Source organism: Rhynchophorus ferrugineus, unplaced genomic scaffold (assembly GCF_030347505.1).
Source record: "Rhynchophorus ferrugineus isolate W39M unplaced genomic scaffold, kcgeb_rfMv2 rfM10, whole genome shotgun sequence".
In the NCBI taxonomy this organism is placed as follows: domain Eukaryota; kingdom Metazoa; phylum Arthropoda; class Insecta; order Coleoptera; family Curculionidae; genus Rhynchophorus; species Rhynchophorus ferrugineus.
The window spans coordinates 7,541,909-7,551,572 of NW_027472589.1; the positions used below are offsets into that span (position 1 = coordinate 7,541,909).

The window sequence follows — 9,664 nt, forward strand, 5'->3', positions numbered from 1 at the left end:
GGTTTGAAGCCGCTGGAACATGGTCGTATATTTACGTTTTTGATTGTACTGATGTCTTCTGGGGTGATTTCTAAAGTTGGTCACTCGCCAGTCGGTAGGCTTAATGCTGATGACCGTGGTTCGGAGCCCACGTTAAAATGTAGGCTCAGTCCAGATAAACCCATAGTTGGTAAAAGGGGACTTTAAAATATATTTAAAAAAAAACAAAAAATATAACTGTTTGGGTTCGGTACCGACTTCAAAGTAACTAGTTGGTAGTAGTTAAAATAACATTGTAAATAGATAAATAGGTTTAGGTAGGTATTAAGCTAAATTGTGTGTATATAGTAGAATATAAAATACATGTAGTAGATAAGATAAATAAGGTTTTTGTTTATTTTTATTTAGTTATTACAACAATTATTATGTACATTTTTTTTTTGCTTTAAAAATTTTGGTCTGATAATTTTTTAAATTTTTAGTAAACCCCTTATTTATTTGATTTTTTAATATATTTTAAAGTCTCCTTTTACCAACTATGGGTTTATCTGGACTGGACCTACAGTTTAACGTGGGCTCCGAACCACGGTCCTCGGCATTAAAGCTTACCGACTGACGAGTGACCAACTTTAGAAATCATCCCAGAAGACATCCGGTCTTACCCAGCCTGGTTACTGGCGTGACTGGGACCATTTTTCTTGTCGGATTTTACACTCTTGCCTAGAACATTCACAAATTATAAACAATCACAAACATAAATTTACGACCATGCCCCAGCAGGATTCTAACCCGCGGCTATCGCAACAGTAGGAGGACTGTCCCATCGCCTTTACCACTACGCCACCAAGCTGGCTTATTTATTTTTTGAAGTCGGTTCTATTTTATGTTACTTTTTATATATTTATAATTAATTAATATTTATAAATGGCCTGTTCGTCAAATGATTTATTATACGTGTTATTTCTGTTTCGAATGTTTTGCAATATTTAAATTAATGCAGTAGTAAATTTAATAAACAGTCGATAATTGAGTGGATAATCTGACGCGCACTTTGAGTAATTTACGTGCTAATTACATATTATAAAATGTACGTATGTATGTTCGCGGATACACGTTTAATTGCCTTTTTAATTTTATTTTAATGCTTTTATGTATCTACGTGTGTGAATATGTGGATGTGTTTCTTTTTTAATTTGTATTAAATTGATCTGATTATAGCCGTGGAATAAATATGTATGTTTTGTTGATATTGGAGATGGAATTTATTGAAATTTATGGTACATTTTCTTGATATGATTTAGTTTCTTTTATATACATATTTTGAAGTATCTTTTTTAACGACGAGGATTTATCTGGACTGGACCTACAGTCTAACGTGGGCTAGGAACCACGGTCCTCGGCATTAAGCCTAGCGACTGGCGAGTGACTAACTTAGAAATCATCTTAGAAAGCATGCCTGGTTACTGACGTGACTGGGATTATTTTCCATGTCGCATTTTACACTCTTGTATAAGGACAGTCACAAATATTATAACAATCACAAACGTAAATTTACGGCCATGCCCCAGCAGGATTCGAACCCGCGACTATCGCAACTGCAGGTGGACCGTCCTGTCGCCTTCACCATTGCGCCAATCAAGTCGACATGATTTAGTTTTATTGATGTTTTCGTTTTGAAAGTTTTAATTGATAATTCTAGGGATCTTTATTTACGTAGAGAACGTTATGGATCGGCAGTTATCGTTTTCTTCCGTTAAAACAAAGGGTTCCTGGAGTTTCTTTGATTTGGTCTCAAAATGTCCAAAGAACTTTGTTTTGAAATATTGTGTATTGTACGATCAAAAAATAGCAAGACTTTTACGTCCCAAAAGAGTTGATGAAAAAGCCCAATGAACAGCTCTATTGCCACTATTTGCCATAAGTATTTATCTGCTTTGTTGAATCAAAATCTATTGGATGTATTTACTACCTGTAATATTTGATTGATGCTTTGTGCATTTACTTACGAGACCTAAGGTGAATTAATTTGCGTTTAAAATATTTCTAAGAGGAAAACATTGGAAAAATCCACCAAAATAATTAAATATTTCTCATGAATATGTATTATACATAGCTAATAATTATGCAGGTCGTATATGTTAAATTACGCACCAAATCACCAATCACAAAACAATTACAATCTATCAATAGATATGATTTCATAATTAAAAAATTGTTTTAGTTGATTGTCATGCATCCCACAAATTGTATATAGTATTAATTTATTAAGTCTCCACTCTATTTCCTATTCCTTGTATATCAAACTTTCGCTATATGGTAACTATAATTCTATCTAGGTATATACCAGATGCACAAATCTACGTAATTTACAAGAGAATAGAAAAATGTATTTATTAAAGTATTTGCCATTCGATTCTATATATCTTGCCCAATTTTCAGGCAATTTATGGATCCCATCCCAAAAAAATTGTGCGTCTTTTGAGCAAAACCATTCATCCAACTATTTTCTAACTTCCTCGAAATTTGCGAACAATTCTTTCCTTTTTATCTTTGATAGTATTACTTATTGTTATTGGTGCTTATGCCATCTGATTATATGTGAACTGCATATGCACAGATTTACTTTCGTTAATTTTGTTTCCAGTTTTGGGTCCAATTTATATTGAAACTTGTGTGTTGTTATTTTCGCTATTGTCTCCAACAGCAAGAATCATCAGCAAATGTAGCCATCGCGATAATTTCTATTTGCTTCTAATTTCTTTGCTATATCACGCATTAGATTCTTTGCTTTAGATTCTTTAGATGCTTCCTCTTGTTTGACTCTAAACTTTCTGACTGTAATGTAACATTTTAATAGTTCAGTGGATTGTTTCGGTAAAATTATCTGTACCTTATGAACAAGGCAGTCATACCTTATCATCAATACATCTGTTATTCTGTGTATCTGGTCGATTATTGAATGCTTGTTAATAAACCCAAACTCGTCTGTAAGTACTAGGTCGTTTCTCTTTATAATGCCCTTTTTTGTTAATCTCCTAGAACGTCAACAATCTGCCCGTGTGCAATAGGTATTATTATAAGATTTCAGTTATATAATATAACTGTCCTGACATATAGTAGGTCACTTCAGTAAGTGATCTACTGTACAACTTATAATCTAAATCTTATTCTAGATATAATTCTAACTTATTTCAAAGCCTATCTTAACTTATTTTAACTTATTCTAGAGATTATTAAATCTCACTCTATGTTTATATTAATCAGTTCGTATGGCAGTTTGCGTTTGAGCCTACGCACTTCAGTGTCATCGCGCACATTTATCTGTTTGGCGAGTGCATGTGTTATGGGTTCTATGGGGATATCACACTGAATCAGTTTGTTGGATACGTAATATTGGGCATAGGCGATGACTCGCAACACTTTATTCTGGAACCTCTGGAGGATATCTATGTTAGATTTGCTAGTAATTCAATACTATAGGTCCAAATGCGCAAAATAACTTATACAGCAAAACCTTATTATTAAATGATAATTTAGATTTACGCCCTATCAGCCAGTACATTTGGTTTAGTTTAAGCCCAAGCTGTTTGCGTTTTGTAACTATATGTTTTGTCATGTCAAACATCGATCGAAAATTCCTTCTATAAACGAAATAACTATCAAAATACACCGCAGGGTCTAACGTATAATGGGTTGGCGTTATAATATATTAATAATAAAAAAAGAGTTACAACGTAATCCACGTTCATCCATGCATTGTACGTGTATCATTTATTACAGGAGATTTAATTTGGATACATTGAAATGTTTGTATGAAAGGACGTTAACGTATATCCGGGCTAAATTTAATACAGCAAATGCAAAAGACGTGTAGCCGGTTGACATCGAACGTAATTAGAATTTCCCGATATCACGGATTTTATAATTTACTTAATCACACATCAGGGATCCCGTATAATTAATGAGAGCGTACATCAAAAGTAGCAGGTTAAATTATGCTTCCTTGTGTTGTTAGGTATAATTATTGTAGGTATAATTATAGATCGCTCGCGAGACTTTTTCATTCTTTTGATGATGCTTTTCGGTAACGATAAACGTAGTATGTGCACTATCAGGAGCTTGCATGTATTCTAATCAGCGAAATGACATGCAGACTGAAAAGTCCCGGGCGCAACACATTGATGGCGCTAGTTTTATTGAATTCACCACCTTTTAAATTAGAACTAATCTTCAAAAGAAAGCTGTTAAAATTTCATTATATTTTTCAGTATCAAGACGATTGTCATCTGCGTAGACAGCAACCGGTGAAACTCGTCCAAAGCGCCCGAAGGTGTAATCGACTGGAAATATTATGGCCTCGGTATTTTGGGTAGTATATGTACGTAGAGTAATACTCATCGACTATCTTGAGAAGAAAAATACCGTTAACAGTGAATGTGGCCGAAATTTCAATGAAACGACCACATAAGGCAAAAAAAATCGTTTCGTCAAGACAACGCACCGTGTCAAGCAAAATAATGGCAAAACTACATGAATTGAACTTCTAATTGCTCCTACATCCAATGCATTCGCCAGATTTAGCTCTCAGCAACAACTGTTGTTCACAGACCTCAAAAAATGCTCGACGGCAAGAAATTTCGCTTGAATCAAGAAGTTATCGCTGAAACTGAGGCATATTTTAAGACAAAAGGTAAATCGTTCTACAAAATTTTGTATTAATTTTTAACAAAAAAAAGTACGTTCTTTTACCACACCTTAACACCTTAACACATTTTTATCAAGAGCCGTCGCTGCTTTAATGATTCAAATCATGAAACAAGAGATGAGAATCGTTATCCATCGACTTCAACCACTACGGGAACCCAATCCGAATAGTCGTCACCAACTTCGACGGAAATAAATACTACGACAGCTCAAAGGTGGACCCCAACGACGCCGAAGGTGACAAACGGCGGCAATCCCCACATAAAACGCGACTCGACCGTCGTCTTCGTCGTCCCGAATTCGATACTCGAAAAATCGCCTCCGCAACTTCCGAGAGCGACGATTCCGTTACGGGGTCGATATAAAGTTACCCGACCAGATAAAGTGACATAGATTAATATAATGAAGCGTCAGATGCAGAGAGAGGAGTCCTTTTGTTTGTCCTAGTTTGCGGGAGACGACGCAGACACCACGTTATTAATGAATATTCAAGGGAACGAGGCGATCCATCATGATCCAGGAACCGATCGTCCCTTATCAGCTTTAGCAGAGAGTTTAATACTTTGGGTCGGTTATTTTTTTTTTCGGGGACAAAAATCGAATCGTATGAAAAGGGTTAAATTGTGGAAATGAGTTATGGGTTTTTGGGAAGGAGGAAAAATGCGAGAACGGTGACTTTTCTAACGTGACACAGATAAGACTATTCGGGGAAAAAACTGTGGTCATTAGTTAAGGGTCATTAAGGACCAAAAATTTATTAGCCGAAATGTAATTCGCAGTATTGTATATTGCAGTTTCTAACTCGGTTTTAACAGAGATATGGCTGACACTATCTCCTGAAACAGGTTTTTTTTTTGAAATATTGGAGTCATTATTCCATGGAACATTTAAAAATAATCGATTTTTCTACTAAACAATGGGTGTTATTTTAAACGTACAGAAGGAAACAGGTCAATTGAATAGTCACGGAACTACCATAGTAAAACACATTTTTTGGCAAAATTATTTTTTTTTATTCAACATAATTCCCTTCAAGGGTAATACACAGATTATAGCGACCTTCCAATTTGTCGTTACCATTTTTGTAGTACGATTTGTCCTTTGCTTCAAAATACGCCTCGGTTTCATTTGACGAACAGTTCTTCATAGCCAGCATTCTTTTGAGATATGAGAACAGGAAATAGTCGCTGGAGGTGATATCTGGACGATACGATGGATGAGGAAGCCCGATTTATTGATTTTTGCCATGGTTTTGCACTGACTTGTGACACAGTGCATTGCCTTGGTGAAGCAGCACTTTCTTTTTCTTCAAATGCTCCCATTTTTTCGGCGATTTCGTTCTTCAAACGGTTCAATAACGCTATGTAATAGTCGCTGTTGATGGTCCTTCCTTCTTCAAGGTAGTCAGTGAAAAGTATTCCATGCGCATCCCAAAATACAGACGCCATAACCCTGCCAGCCGACTGTTGCGTTTTCCCACGCTTTGGAGCAGGTTCATCGTGTGCAGTCCACTCAGATGACTGTCGACTGGACTTCGGAGTGAAATGATGGAGCCATGTTTCATCTATTGTCACATATCGACGCAAAAACTCGGGTTTATTACGCTTGATCATCTTCAAACACTGCTCGGAATCATCAACTCGTCATTGTTTTTGGTCAAAAGTGAGCTCGCGCGGCAGTCACTTTACACAGAGCTTTCTGATATCCAAATATTCGGGATTGATATAATGTACACGTTCAGTTAAAATCTTAGAGTGTCTGATTTTATTCTCACTCAATAACAAAAGTTGTTTCACTCAAAACTAATAATCCGACAGCAGTCACATTTATACACGCATCTTTTGAGGGTCAGGGCTAACTAAAAAACACATGAATTTAATTCTAGTAGCGCCGTCTATGCGTCAGGCCGGGGACTTTTCAATTGATCTGTTAGATCAGATCGCTGAATAGTATGGCCACAGAGTGTAACGTCTTTCTCCCTATCACTGTATATTCAAGGAAATCGAATTGTTAAGGGATGTGGTAAAAAATTACTATAATAGACATGTAGGTTGCGAAAAATATACAAATAACTGTCTACAATAATCCCCTACGGTTGACTTAAAATTGACAAATAGTGGAATTGTAGCTAGTGCTACTAACTACTTTGCTGATATGGTAAGTGCTAATGGAATTTCCTAATAGGAAGAAAACAGTCAGTAAATCTAGTTTAATCAAGTAAAATGTGCATAGCTAGTAACAGAAGAAATTGAGGAGAAATACAAATGATATTAGAATGACTTGATAAAGAAACACAAAATCGAGAGAAAAAGGTATAATATGGTTTCTAATGAAAGTAAAATTCAGACGAGAAGATCATCTTCTTCAAGAAAACAGGGAGAAGCGTTATGTCATGCCACCAACACACCAAACTTTAAAAAAGTGATGACTAAAGCGTTTACATAAGACGTTTAAAAATATAAGAAAAACTGATGAATAAATATTCAAACATTGACATTGTTTAATAAGCTGTAAGCAAAACAATTTGAAATATCAAAGGCTGGTGACTAGTAAGAACCCTCATAAATAAGAGAATGAATGATCCGAAAACTCGTTCGCCAAGCACCTGTAAAACGTTAGATAATTTTAGATTTTCTATGTCACTATGCGACTTGTAACATTTATATTTACGAGAAAAATGGTCTCTTTTATACAATATATTACAATGTATTTGTTCTTAAAAATAAAGATATAAAATAGATTCAACGGTCAATAACTGTCTTGTGAACATTCGTAGATGTAGTAATATTTTTATAAATTACGTTTATTTATTAAACAATATTTCTAAATATGTTACACCATTCATTCACAGTCATTATTTCTCCGAATAATATAATATACAATGGTTTTTATGAGAAAGCTGACTACAGACGAAATATTTAAGATGAACACTAATCCAGGGAAAGATTAACTAACACATAACATATATGTCTTAGAAAAGGTGCTTTTTGAAGTAAAGATAGCGTAATTTTTATGAAACAGTTCATATAATATATACATAAGAACCTCAAAATGTTATTTCGATCTATTAAGTAACTTTGAAGAAAAGAATGACCATCAGGCATGTCGAATTTTACATCGTGGAATTACGATCAACAAAGTACCCAGAAATATAATCCCATATGTTGAACACGGGCGGGGTACCAGCAGCGACAACTAGAACACGATAACGAATAACTGGCAATCCCGAGACGTTTATCTGGGATGTTATTGAAGATTATTTCGATCATTCAGTAACCGACCATCGTTAGACGTGCCACCATCGACTGCCCAAGCCTCGTCACCAGATAACACCGCTGCCATCCGTCACACCACTGTTTCATTTCGTTTTACCTCCATTCACCGAGCCATATTATTTACCCTAAAGATTATTCATATAGCCAGATTGAATGAGTTAATTGTCATGATAATTTTACCGGTACTGCTATTACTTTGATGCAATGAATACGTGTTGGCATATGTTGAAATATGTACTTGACCTGGCTGTATCCAAGATGTTTGCCTTTGTATATGATTTTAGTTATATTAATACAGCCGTTTTACTACCGTCCTGTGTTCCCCACTTCTCTAAATCTCATATACTGAATATATTTGGTATATTTAGATCGGGTAACATTTATTTATTTTGGAACATTATTATTATTAATTTTAAGAAAAAGTTAGAAATTTCAATGATCTTGTCTGAAATATATGATTCGTTCCAGTACTCTTCCCAATACCCACATAAAACTTTCCGACTGCAACCAACAACAATATTTGTACAGCAAATATCCCCTATTATTAAGTACCAAACTACAAATTGAACAAAAAAAACTTAGACAGCATTATAATATAAAACAGATATCACTTACCAACTCCAATTTAGTCCCTGATTTGCATATAAAACAATCCATCTGCAACCGACAATAATATTATTTTATGCACCAAAATCCTTCATTATTAAGTACCGATTTAAAATTTCAAGAATAAAAAGTTAGAGGATTTATCGACCATCTCCAATTCTGTTCCCGATTATTACATAAGACCCTTCGGCAACAATAACACGTATGCCAAAAGTCATTTAGAACATCATTAAGTACCAAACTACAATTTCAACAAAGAAAAAATTGAGAACATAATATTCTGGTCCGAGAATCATCGAGCATCTTCAATTCCTATGCCGGTGCTCCAAAATCCTCAATTATTAAGTGCCAAACCGCAATTTGAACCTACGAAAGTTAGAGAACTTAATAATCCAGTCCAAGATTTATTAATCCGTCTTCTCCTATATTTTTCCCTATTAATACTTACAACTACTGACCATCATCGACCAGAATAAATGGTATAAGAAAATTCTTTATTGTTAAGTACCAAACTGCAATTCGAACACAATATTGTGGTTTAGGGTACATCTACAATCTCCAATTTAACTCCAGTCTCGCGTACAACAACAAGACCAACAACAACAACAGAACTGAGAAAATCGTTAAATAGTAACCAAACTACTACTACAAACTACAAATGGAACCGAAAAAGTTAGAAAACATAATAATAGAGTCCAGGATTCATCGGTCTTCTCCAATATTGTTCCCAATTGATACAAAAACCCACAGGGGCGCTAACCGGCGACAAAAAATGTGTACCAACAATCATTTATTATTAAGTACCAAACTGCAATTCGAACAGAAAAAAATCCGAGATTCATCTACCTTCTCGAATTCCGCCCCCGACATGTCCATAAACCATCCGAGAGCCGAGAAGACCTCGTCCCGTTCGATATTTGATTTATTATAAATAAAAACACGGCAATGAAGTGCAATAAAGGCCGGACCCGGTCGCGGCTATAAATTTAAATAAGCGGCCGCCCGGAATCGCCATAACTCACCGATCGGCTTACCCCCGCGCGCACCCCGCCATCCCTTCGACCAATCTGGACCTTTAAATTATTCATTTCCAGGTATGT

The 9,664-nt window shown here is 35.3% G+C and overlaps 1 long non-coding RNA gene across 1 annotated transcript; it reads right to left on the minus strand.

Annotated features, from left to right (window-relative positions):
* Nucleotides 1-8,376: 8,376 nt before the first annotated feature.
* LOC143203732 (uncharacterized) lies at nucleotides 8,377-8,809 on the minus strand. The gene is made up of 3 exons (XR_013007417.1): nucleotides 8,670-8,809; nucleotides 8,574-8,615; nucleotides 8,377-8,514 (listed from the first exon to the last, which is right to left on the minus strand). It is a non-coding gene; the product is annotated as an uncharacterized LOC143203732 (long non-coding RNA).
* Nucleotides 8,810-9,664: the final 855 nt, after the last annotated feature.